The sequence below is a fragment of the Dendrobates tinctorius genome, unplaced genomic scaffold, assembly GCF_039654945.1.
Source record: "Dendrobates tinctorius isolate UK_male_01 unplaced genomic scaffold, ASM3965494v1 ptg000535l, whole genome shotgun sequence".
Lineage (NCBI taxonomy): Eukaryota > Metazoa > Chordata > Amphibia > Anura > Dendrobatidae > Dendrobates > Dendrobates tinctorius.
This window is the reverse complement of record NW_027362194.1, coordinates 172,563-182,619: the sequence shown is the minus strand read 5'-3', so window position 1 is coordinate 182,619 and position 10,057 is coordinate 172,563. Positions and strand designations below refer to the sequence as shown.

At 45.4% G+C, this 10,057-nt stretch overlaps 1 long non-coding RNA gene across 1 annotated transcript; it reads right to left on the bottom strand.

Moving 5' to 3' along the window:
* Positions 1-1,462: 1,462 nt before the first annotated feature.
* On the bottom strand, positions 1,463-7,721 carry LOC141078324 (uncharacterized). Its single transcript, XR_012227799.1, has 2 exons — positions 6,986-7,721; positions 1,463-4,019 (listed from the first exon to the last, which is right to left on the bottom strand). It is a non-coding gene; the product is annotated as an uncharacterized lncRNA (long non-coding RNA).
* Between the last annotated feature and the right edge of the window lie 2,336 nt (positions 7,722-10,057).

Sequence of the window (10,057 nt, the reverse complement as noted above, 5' to 3'; positions counted from 1 at the left end):
TGAGCGCTATGTGACAGGCTCGATGGCACAGCTGCCTGTGACAAAAGTGACGAGAGGATAATGGAGATTTTGAATCTCTGCGCACACTTTTGGACACTGGACACTTGTGGATTGTGTGAGGCCCACTGATATCTGAGCGCTATGTGACAGGCTCGATGGCACAGCTGTGACAAAAGTGACTAGAGGATAAGGGAGATTGGATTGCTTTTAAAAAAGCAGTTTGCGGAGCAGTGGGTAAACAGCAATGCCAGCGTGTCAGGAAGCCTTAAAAGGCAGCCCAACAACCAACACCACTGATACACCACTATATAGCCTCCCCTTGCACTGCACACACAGTGACTTGTGTGTTGTGCAGGCCAAATCGCTAGCAGCAGAAGCAGTTTTTTTGTCTTCTTCCCTGCCTAACGCTCTCCCTACAGAATCAGCAGCAACCTCTCCCTATACTAAGATCGGCAGAAGTAAGATGGCGGTCGGCGTGCACGCCCTTTTATACCCCCTGTGACGCCCACCAAAGCAAGCCAATCACTTGCATGCCCTTCTGAAAGATGGTGGTGACCCGTGCCTAGGTCATCACGTTGCCCACAGTGTCCGTGGATCCTGATTGGCTGAAAAAGAGCGCAAAACAAACTTTTGAAACGCGACTTTGGCGCGTAAGTCGCCGACCTCGTGGCCGACCTCATCCTAGGGTCGGGTTTCGTTTCATTAAACCCGACTTTGCCAAAAGTCATCGACTTTTGAATTTTTTCGACCCGTTTCGCTCAACTCTAATTGTGATGTACAATGTCTGCAAGATATGTTTTCTGTTGCACTGTGCTAAAAAATCCTCCATTTTGTAAGAAGCTGCCTGCCAGTGTCTCAGTTACATTGCACCCTGCAGCAGCTTCCCTTGCCCCCCAGGTGATTATAAATCAACTTCCTGCCACACCATTTGGCTTCTCTCAGCCTCAGCTGAAAGAGAAAAAAAGTGCGGGAATTAAACTCTTTGTTTGAAATCAGGAATCAGAAGTAAACCTTTAAGAGCCTGACCTGCGAAAACCATATACCCTAGAGATATAACAATCATATTTTTGTGATCTGCGCGATCCCGGCGTCCTTACGGCGCCTGTGGCGTAGTTCTCAGACTTACAGAACCTGAAATATGGGTTCCTTCAAAACGGTGTATCAGAACTACTGCATATTTGGTCTTGAATCATTGTACTCAACAACTCACAACCAATGATGCCCTATATGTGTCTGTGCGGGCTGCCCCCACGGAGTTATGATTAGTATAAGTTTTCTAGTGTAATTCTAAATCCAAAAGGGAGAGGTGGGATTAACCCAGCATGCATCTCTCCGTGATGTCACTGATGAGTTTGTGATTTGATCTTTATCTCTCAATGGGAGATCGATATGCTGGAAGGTTGCCAGATTATGGTCTGAGGCCTACTCGAGTAGCGGAGAACAAACACACACAGAGACAGGGTATGTATCTGCAGGATGTTCCCCCTTTCCTGATTTAATTAGGTAGCTTATATGCTCATTCGAGTAGGCGGTAACATTACATCATCACATTTCATTGGACAATTGATCATTCAACAGTAAGCATAAATGGTTCCAACCAATCATATTCATATTCGTTAACCAATCAGATTGTACTCGGCTGTTAATTATTAGTATTTGTGTAGACGTGCTGAAAGCTTTAATAGGTCTTGGGTAAATTACACAAGATCCCAATATCATTCTCATAAATCTATCCTCATGACAGTTTATAGCTCAATTAGCCTCATTAACCTGTCTTACTAAGTATTTATGGCCCCAGTATCTACCTAATATGTGGACGTGTAGTTTCAATGTCCAACTGGGTGCAGTAAACAGTTTATCCATCACGTACAATTTCTTATGAAGAATAAGGTTATAGGTAATCATTATCATGAGACAGCATTTTCATATACAGAGTATGCATGTAAGACCCCAGAAATACATTGATATTAAAAGGACATACAGAATTCCCTGTCAGTCCCCCCTTTTGAGAACAGATATGACTCTACCATTCACATATAGGTACATTCAAAGGCCTAATGCCAGTGTCGGACTTCCTAACCCTTCTTCTGCCGAATTCCCCATAGGGAAAGGGAGATCATATCTAATTCTCAACCTCAAACCATTTGCTCATAATCATTATTGTAAGGTTTCATCGTAATATACATAGTTTTAGTAATAGACGCATCAATCAGTCTTTGAAGTAGTCCTCTGATACATGGTATGCAGCAGCATCCACAGGTCACAAGTACTGCTGCTACTACTGCCAGAGAGATGAGGAGGCTGGACACAAGATGACTCCATCTACCGAACCAGGATTCCAACCAGTCCATGAAGGGATTGTTGATACCCGAATTTTCTGCCAATTCTTCGGACAGGGATGTAAGACCCTCCAACGCCTTGGTGATACTCCCATCTGGACTTGTATTATTGGGGATGAAGGTACAGCAAAACGTTCCAAACATCTTGCACACGCCCCCTTTTTCCGCTAGCAACATATCCAAAGCCATCCTATTCTGATGTGTCATTAAAGAAGTTGGGCCTAATTGTTCAGCTATCCCTTTTACTGCATCCCTTGTGTAATTTATAAACCTTTGCTGATTATAATAAATATAATTTATCCAATCCACACTTTTATTAATTGTCACCCACCAAAAGAAAATTGATTCAAAACCTGCTGCTATCTGGTTCCTGGCCTTGTACTCATCCGGTACCCCTCTGGGTACCCCTATATTGTCTATATAAACTCTAGGATCAAAGGACCCAGCAGGTACTGACCTTCTATTTCTGTGTAGGGTTTCAACATTCATTCCACCTCCTTTAATCTCTTCTGATGAAATTATTTTAAATGGCATGAGCACTTGAACTAGAGCACAGCTGCCAACCCAACTTGGTGGCAACCTAGGCCTCAATTTCATATCTCCACATAACCACCATATGTCACTCCTTGCTATAGTTTGGTTTTGAAACCAACTGGCTTTAAACCCTCCTGTATCTGTATTTATTGGGATGGTGTTGTGACAAAACTCTGAAGTTAGATTTCCTACCCATCTTCCTGGTCCTGTTCTGAATATCTGAGGGGAATAGTCCCTAAATGGGGCCTAGCGGTTGCACATGCAATACAATCAGTTTTGTTATTTTGCTCTGTAGTATACTTCATCCATAGCAACCATTCATTCCTCTCTGTGTAGCCTGTTTCTACGGCTAACTTCTCCTCATAGCCTAATTCTCCAATTCCATCAACATCCAACATTTCTCCTGACCTTTGGGGTTTGTCCTCCTCTTGTTCCTTGTCCTGTGCAGGAACAGCTTTTAACCAAAATGTTCCCTGCTGAACCTGTCTACCTGGGGTATACAGTCCCAATACATAGAGACCTTCATCTCCAAGAGAGGGTTCATCCAGTGTTATAAGGAGAGGATTGCAAGAGAATCTCCAGTCCAAAACCTCTGGATCACAACCCCATTTTGGAATGGGTACAGCAATATTCATCCTCTTGAGGAGAGGCTTTCCTGATGAACTAACACGAGTCATGGCTTCCTCTGGCTTATACCCCCATGACGTTCCCGTGTTCCAAGCTGCATCTGACCAAGAATTACAGTTCTCATTTCCAGGTCTAGTTACACAGATATATACCACCGCCCCTTCAACTCCTGTTAGATATTTATAATTGGGGTTGCTACTCTTCTTCCCAAATTTAAGATTCCATTGACACTTCACTATCTGACACAAGTCCATCCTAAATGTAGCTGTTGCTGCCTTGGTGTCAAACCACAAGGTTACTGATGTGCTGTTCTGAAGTGTCTCGTCCATTTGTCCTTCTTGCAGTAGAGCTGCCAACATCATCAGGGACAGGACCCATATTCTTCCACTCCAGGACCTCATAGTAGCTTGTGTAGACCGGTCTTCCGTTTAACTCTACGGATGTGGCTTAGCGGGGACCATCAACCAGTGGCTCCAGTGGTCTTCGTGTCTTTTGGTCAGCAACCAATGTCTGGATTAACTAAAATAGAATCAAAAACTTATTTATACACAAATGGGAGTCCCTTTTGGACTCCGGACCTACTGCAGGGGTTGTCAAATAGTCACAACATCTATGTGGACAAAAGAGTACCTCAGTTGTGATAGCTTCTGACATCAGGAAGGCTTCCAGTCCCCTGAAAAGAGATCAACACACACGAGCACATACTTCATACATCTTACCTTGGGCAGCCTGTATGAAGTCAATCTGCAGTCATTGAAACGGATAGGAGGGCCCAGGCGCACGTGTATGTCTATGGCATCTTTCTAGTCTATCTGTGTTGTGCGCATCTAATCTATGTTAATGTAAAGCTAAACAGGTGGACCCAGCATCTTTCTTCAGAGCACATAGTTTTTGTCTTCACTCACGTGCGTTGAGTCATGGGCCATCACATGGTGCAAGGATTTTGGCAAACATACCCACTGTCCCACCATCCACGGTTCTGAGCTCCAGCTTCCGACCAGACTTCAGTCTCTTCCCCGGTTGGTGACCGAGTCAGAGCCTGTAAGATACTTAAGTCTAACTGGTTATCTTTAATGCTCACCATGACCAGTGGAGGCGCCTCAGGGGTCTCCCAGTACCTTGGTCTTCTGGCTGATTCCCAGCCACTTTGTTTGCTTCGTGCTCCACGGGTTCCTTCTCATATGTACCCTCACTTCCACTATGGCAACCTCTTCCAGGGCCTGTTGATGTAAGAAAAGACCTTTCCTCCCCATATGGGGCTGCAGTTGTAGGTTCACCTGAAAACAATGACTTGTATATGTGGTGTCTTGCTTACCTTAAAGCCCCCTAAACGCCTCAATGAGTGCCGTCAACTCCACCTCCCCTGTAGAGTTATGAGGGAGGAGTGGTTCTGCTTTCTACTATCTCATGCTGTGTGATCGCCATACAACCAGGTTCTTGGACCTTCCGGAAAGAAAAACTCAAAATCCAGATTAATGAGAGATACCTTTATGGATTAAAAATATTTAAAAATAGCTGACTCTCCTCTCTTCTCCCCCCCTTTGGAAATCACCATATTAATACCGAATAGGTGGCAGAGTGGTGGATTTCCATTACACATATAACGGGAGTTCCTCTTCTTTTTTTTTTTTTTTCTCCATTACACATACTAAAAGCATTCCTTATCTTTACTACCTGACAATTGCCTTCCATGGATATCTAACACTGCTTCAAGTCAAAGGCAACTTTGTACCTTGAACCATCTGCCTCTCCTTTTTTTTCTTCTTATCAACATGCATTCTAAAAAAAAAAACTTGACATTATGAAAAACTAGCTGTATACCTTCTACAAATACGTGTTATGCTATAATGTGAATCCAGTGAGCAAAGCAGCAAGCTGCGCTTCAACCAGGTACGTCTCTGGTTGACCATTATTTAATGGACATCTGACAAGATTGTAATTTTCTATGTCACTTAATGAAATTCCGTCGACCCAGGGAATTGCAGGAATACCATGCACATTGAGCCTAAACACTTTATACTCTGGAAATCTGTCTGACAGAAATCCAAAACCAGTGAGCTGTTGGATATACCCTCCTGGTATAACCCTGACAATTCTCCAACCGTCAGGAGATATAAGCAACATTAATCCAAATGTGCAATTAGGGCACGACATTTTCTCATGGAATATCTGGCACACACACACACACGCGGCAAGCAATACAACAGAATTTCACACATGAGATCATGCACTTCCACTTATCAGCAGAGAGTCTCAAAGGTCATTCACATTCCTTCACACAGATTCAGTAAACTGTTAACTGCTTAAGCTTATCACCTCCTGGTGCTTCTACCAAAAATCCTATCTATGTTTTCTGGTTGATACTTGACTGTATTGGGGCGAAAAATTCTCCTGGCTTGTCCTAAAATGTAAAATGCCTATGGCTTGCAGACCCGTACTGACTGCACTTCGCTAACTCAATGTACAGGCCGCACCTAGACCGTATCTCTCTATCTGCCTCTTTCTCTGGTTGCTATTCACTTATTCTCTTAATATACGCTATTACTGTGTGCCCACATCTCAACAAGTCTACTTCTTCTTTATCACTGTGCTTAGCAAATATCTATGCCGACATAGACTGCATCCCGTTGTTTTATGAGGTTCCCGCTCAATGTTTGAACTTGCGTGTCCTAAACTGAAACTGGTCAGTTGATAGGCATCAAACCCATGGGAACCTTGATAAGAAGGTTAACTATTTAGTGGTCTGGCCATGACCCTCCTGGTCATCTAACACTAAATCTCTACGTACTCAGTATGAGATGGCACTTCTCTACAATTAGTCCTAGCGTATTCAGCAATTCTATATATCAACCAGAGAGCAAATCCAATTAACTATAGGCAGACTAATGTGCCCCAAATTTTCTTATTAGCCCAGTAAAAATCTTTTCCCTCAACTAAACCTGCTGAGCCTTGTATACTCAGAGATCTTATTTATCAACCAGAAGACTAAAGCTATCATTAGTATGCAGGCTAATGTAATCCCTACTACCTCAAAGTTCTTTAGCACCATTAGAGGGCAGTTTGTGCGTATCAGACAGAATAGAAGGTGGATAGACCTATCCTGTCTGTAACGGCGTTTTAACACCGTAATAGTACCTCTAGCACTCTCCGAGAGGACGTACGCAGCCTTCTTTATGCGTATGCCGCCAGAGACGTGTCCTCACATGAATCCTGGCAAGCCAGTTACCATGGAGAGACGCTCCCAAGGGGCAAAAAACACAGTAAAGAATTCCTAGTACCCTCAAGGTTGGTTCAATCATTCATGCGCAATCATACGTAGCAGCTTTTAGGTTTCTCCCTCCAGCATACGTATTATGTATCACAAGGATATTCTACGGTTCTTAGCGCTGGTATGTAAGAAGACAGACTATACTGTACCCCAAAAGCCGGTTCAGAGCATTTAGCAGAGGGGAGACACAGAATTTGTAAGAATCAATGGCTCTTACCTTCACCGGTGATTTTGATCTGTGTGTCCTCTAGGCCGTCAGTCTGCGGGGTGCCGGATTTCAGGATACTGGGGTCTTCTGTTGTAACCAGCCCGCCCAAGGAGACGCCAACTGATGAGTTTGTGATTTGATCTTTATCTCTCAATGGGAGATCGATATGCTGGAAGGTTGCCAGATTATGGTCTGAGGCCTACTCGAGTAGCGGAGAACAAACACACACAGAGACAGGGTATGTATCTGCAGGATGTTCCCCCTTTCCTGATTTAATTAGGTAGCTTATATGCTCATTCGAGTAGGCGGTAACATTACATCATCACATTTCATTGGACAATTGATCATTCAACAGTAAGCATAAATGGTTCCAACCAATCATATTCATATTCGTTAACCAATCAGATTGTACTCGGCTGTTAATTATTAGTATTTGTGTAGACGTGCTGAAAGCTTTAATAGGTCTTGGGTAAATTACACAAGATCCCAATATCATTCTCATAAATCTATCCTCATGACAGTTTATAGCTCAATTAGCCTCATTAACCTGTCTTACTAAGTATTTATGGCCCCAGTATCTACCTAATATGTGGACGTGTAGTTTCAATGTCCAACTGGGTGCAGTAAACAGTTTATCCATCACGTACAATTTCTTATGAAGAATAAGGTTATAGGTAATCATTATCATGAGACAGCATTTTCATATACAGAGTATGCATGTAAGACCCCAGAAATACATTGATATTAAAAGGACATACAGAATTCCCTGTCATCACATAGCAAGTCTATAAAGCATTTCCTGGACAAAACCAGAGCAGAACAGCTCAAGTCGTCGTGCTAGAAAGACCCCCAGATGAGCGGAGAAGTGCAGCTCCCCCTCCACCCCCCTTAAAGCCACATGGTCTGCCTAAGGAACAATATGGAACTGTGAGTGTAATCTCTTTGTTTTCTCCACTTTTATTTTATACCTGTACTGTACATATTTTATGTCTCAATTTTATAGCAACTTTTATCTGTAATCACTGTCCTCTTTCGGAAAATAAATGAAATAATTATTTAGATCTGTCTCCATGCTCTAAGAATCGAACTATACACCTTTGTTAGATAATCGCTACTAATTCAAGGGGTTTGCCACGGACCCTCTTAATTTAAGACTGTGAATTAAGTAACCGTGGCTGGTGGCAGCGCGTTGTGCACGGCTATTGCGGCTTGCTGGCAGTCCAGAAGGGTCTTATATTGCTGAATAAGGGTCTGCGGCCACAGCATTGATAATTCCCTTACTGCAGAAGCCTAATTGCCGGTTCACAACAGGCAGCCCGTCCGGCGACCAATTATCCTAGGTGCAGTTCCCTGACTGACCTGAGGGTAAGGGGGGGCGCCGGAGAGCTGCGAGTTCCAAAGTGGAACTGAGAAAGTGGGATATACATAAATCCCCGCAGTACTTGGAAGGTTGATAGCAGTGGTGGGGCATCCAAAATAAAACCCCCCCTGCGGCAAATTGTAGAGCGAGAGTAGCTTGCTGGATATTTTGGTCACATGGTGCCAGTGGTGGGATAACTAAGATAAGCCCCAACCGTGCCTGTGATAGCCGTGTGCCGGCAGTGTGTCTCGTCCCTCCGTCCGCTGATACACCCGTGTCAGTGGTGGGACTGTGACATAGTGGTGACACAGGGTCCGCTGTCCGTCGCATATTGGTGGCAGCGGGACCCCCCGTTAGTCGCCCGTATTTGGACGAACGGCCGTGGGCTGTTCGTCACATATTGGTGGCAGAGCGGTGGGATAATCCTACAGCATTAGTGATTTGGTTTGAGCAATCATTCCTCTCACTAAAAACCTGCACGGTTCCTGCGGGAATCCTGCATCATAGGTTTTGGAGAACAGACTCAGTGGTTACTAGTTCTGAGACATTTGTGTGTACGTACAAGTATTCCCTCCCATTTCTTCGTTTTTCTTTTCTATCTTTTATTTGGCAACCATGGCTACGTGGGGAGAATCTTATTATAAGCAGCATAATAAGGACATCCTGAGGTCCCTGTGCACGTCCAAGCAGATTGATGTCGCCGACAAGACCAAAGCCCAGTTGGTCGCGGCTCTAGTGCAATGGGAAGAGAGCCAGGGCGCAGAAGGCAGCACCCGTGCCGATGGTGCAGCCGCAGGGGTCCAGATGGTGCAGACCGCCAGGCGGGAAGTCCTGGACCCCTATCTGCAATTGGCTCTACAGCAACTCCCTGCCGAAGACCATGTTGGACGTCTGCAGCTGATCCAGCAAGCTCAGGAGAGAGCTGAGCGCCAAAGAGAGGCTGAGAGAGCCGAGCGCCAGGCGCAGAGGGCCCATGAACTGGAGGTACTCCAGCGGGGTGGGAATGCCCCCACAGCCCGAAGCAGTGAGCCCAGCAGCGTCCAGACTCCTAAACCCCGGCTAGAGCATTTTCCCATGATGGAAAAGGACGGGGACTTGGACACGTTTCTGCGAGCCTTTGAGAAAGCCTGCAGACAGTACCAGCTGCCTAGAGACCAATGGGCAAGGTACTTGACCCCAGGGCTAAAAGGCAAAGCCCTGGAGGCATTTGCTTCTCTTCCGCCAGAAGCCGATGACGACTATGATCGCCAAATACCGGCTGACACCTGAGGTATACCGAAAGAAGTTCCGGCACCTCCAACGTGGCCCACACGATAGCTACAGTGATGTGGTGCAAGGACTCAGGACCCACTTTGACCAGTGGATCCATGGACTGTCCGTTGAATCCTTTGAGCAGCTACGGGACCTGATGATCAAAGACCAGTTTCTGCATCTCTGCCCAGCTGAGGTCCGACAGTTCATCCTGGACCGCGAACCAACGAACGCGGACAAAGCGGCGCAGATCGCTGACAACTACGAGGCCTTCCGGAAGCCCGAGACGCGGAGGCCAGTCGCCACCAGCTGGAAAGGGTGTAAGCCTGCAACCAACCCCAGTGCCCCAGCTAGCCGTCCCTACGGAGGCCCTGTCCCTGTTGCCAACAACAGGCCGGCTACTGACAGTCGCCTGTGTCACCACTGCAAGCGGCCTGGTCACTTCTCTTACACCTGTCCGGATAGGCCGA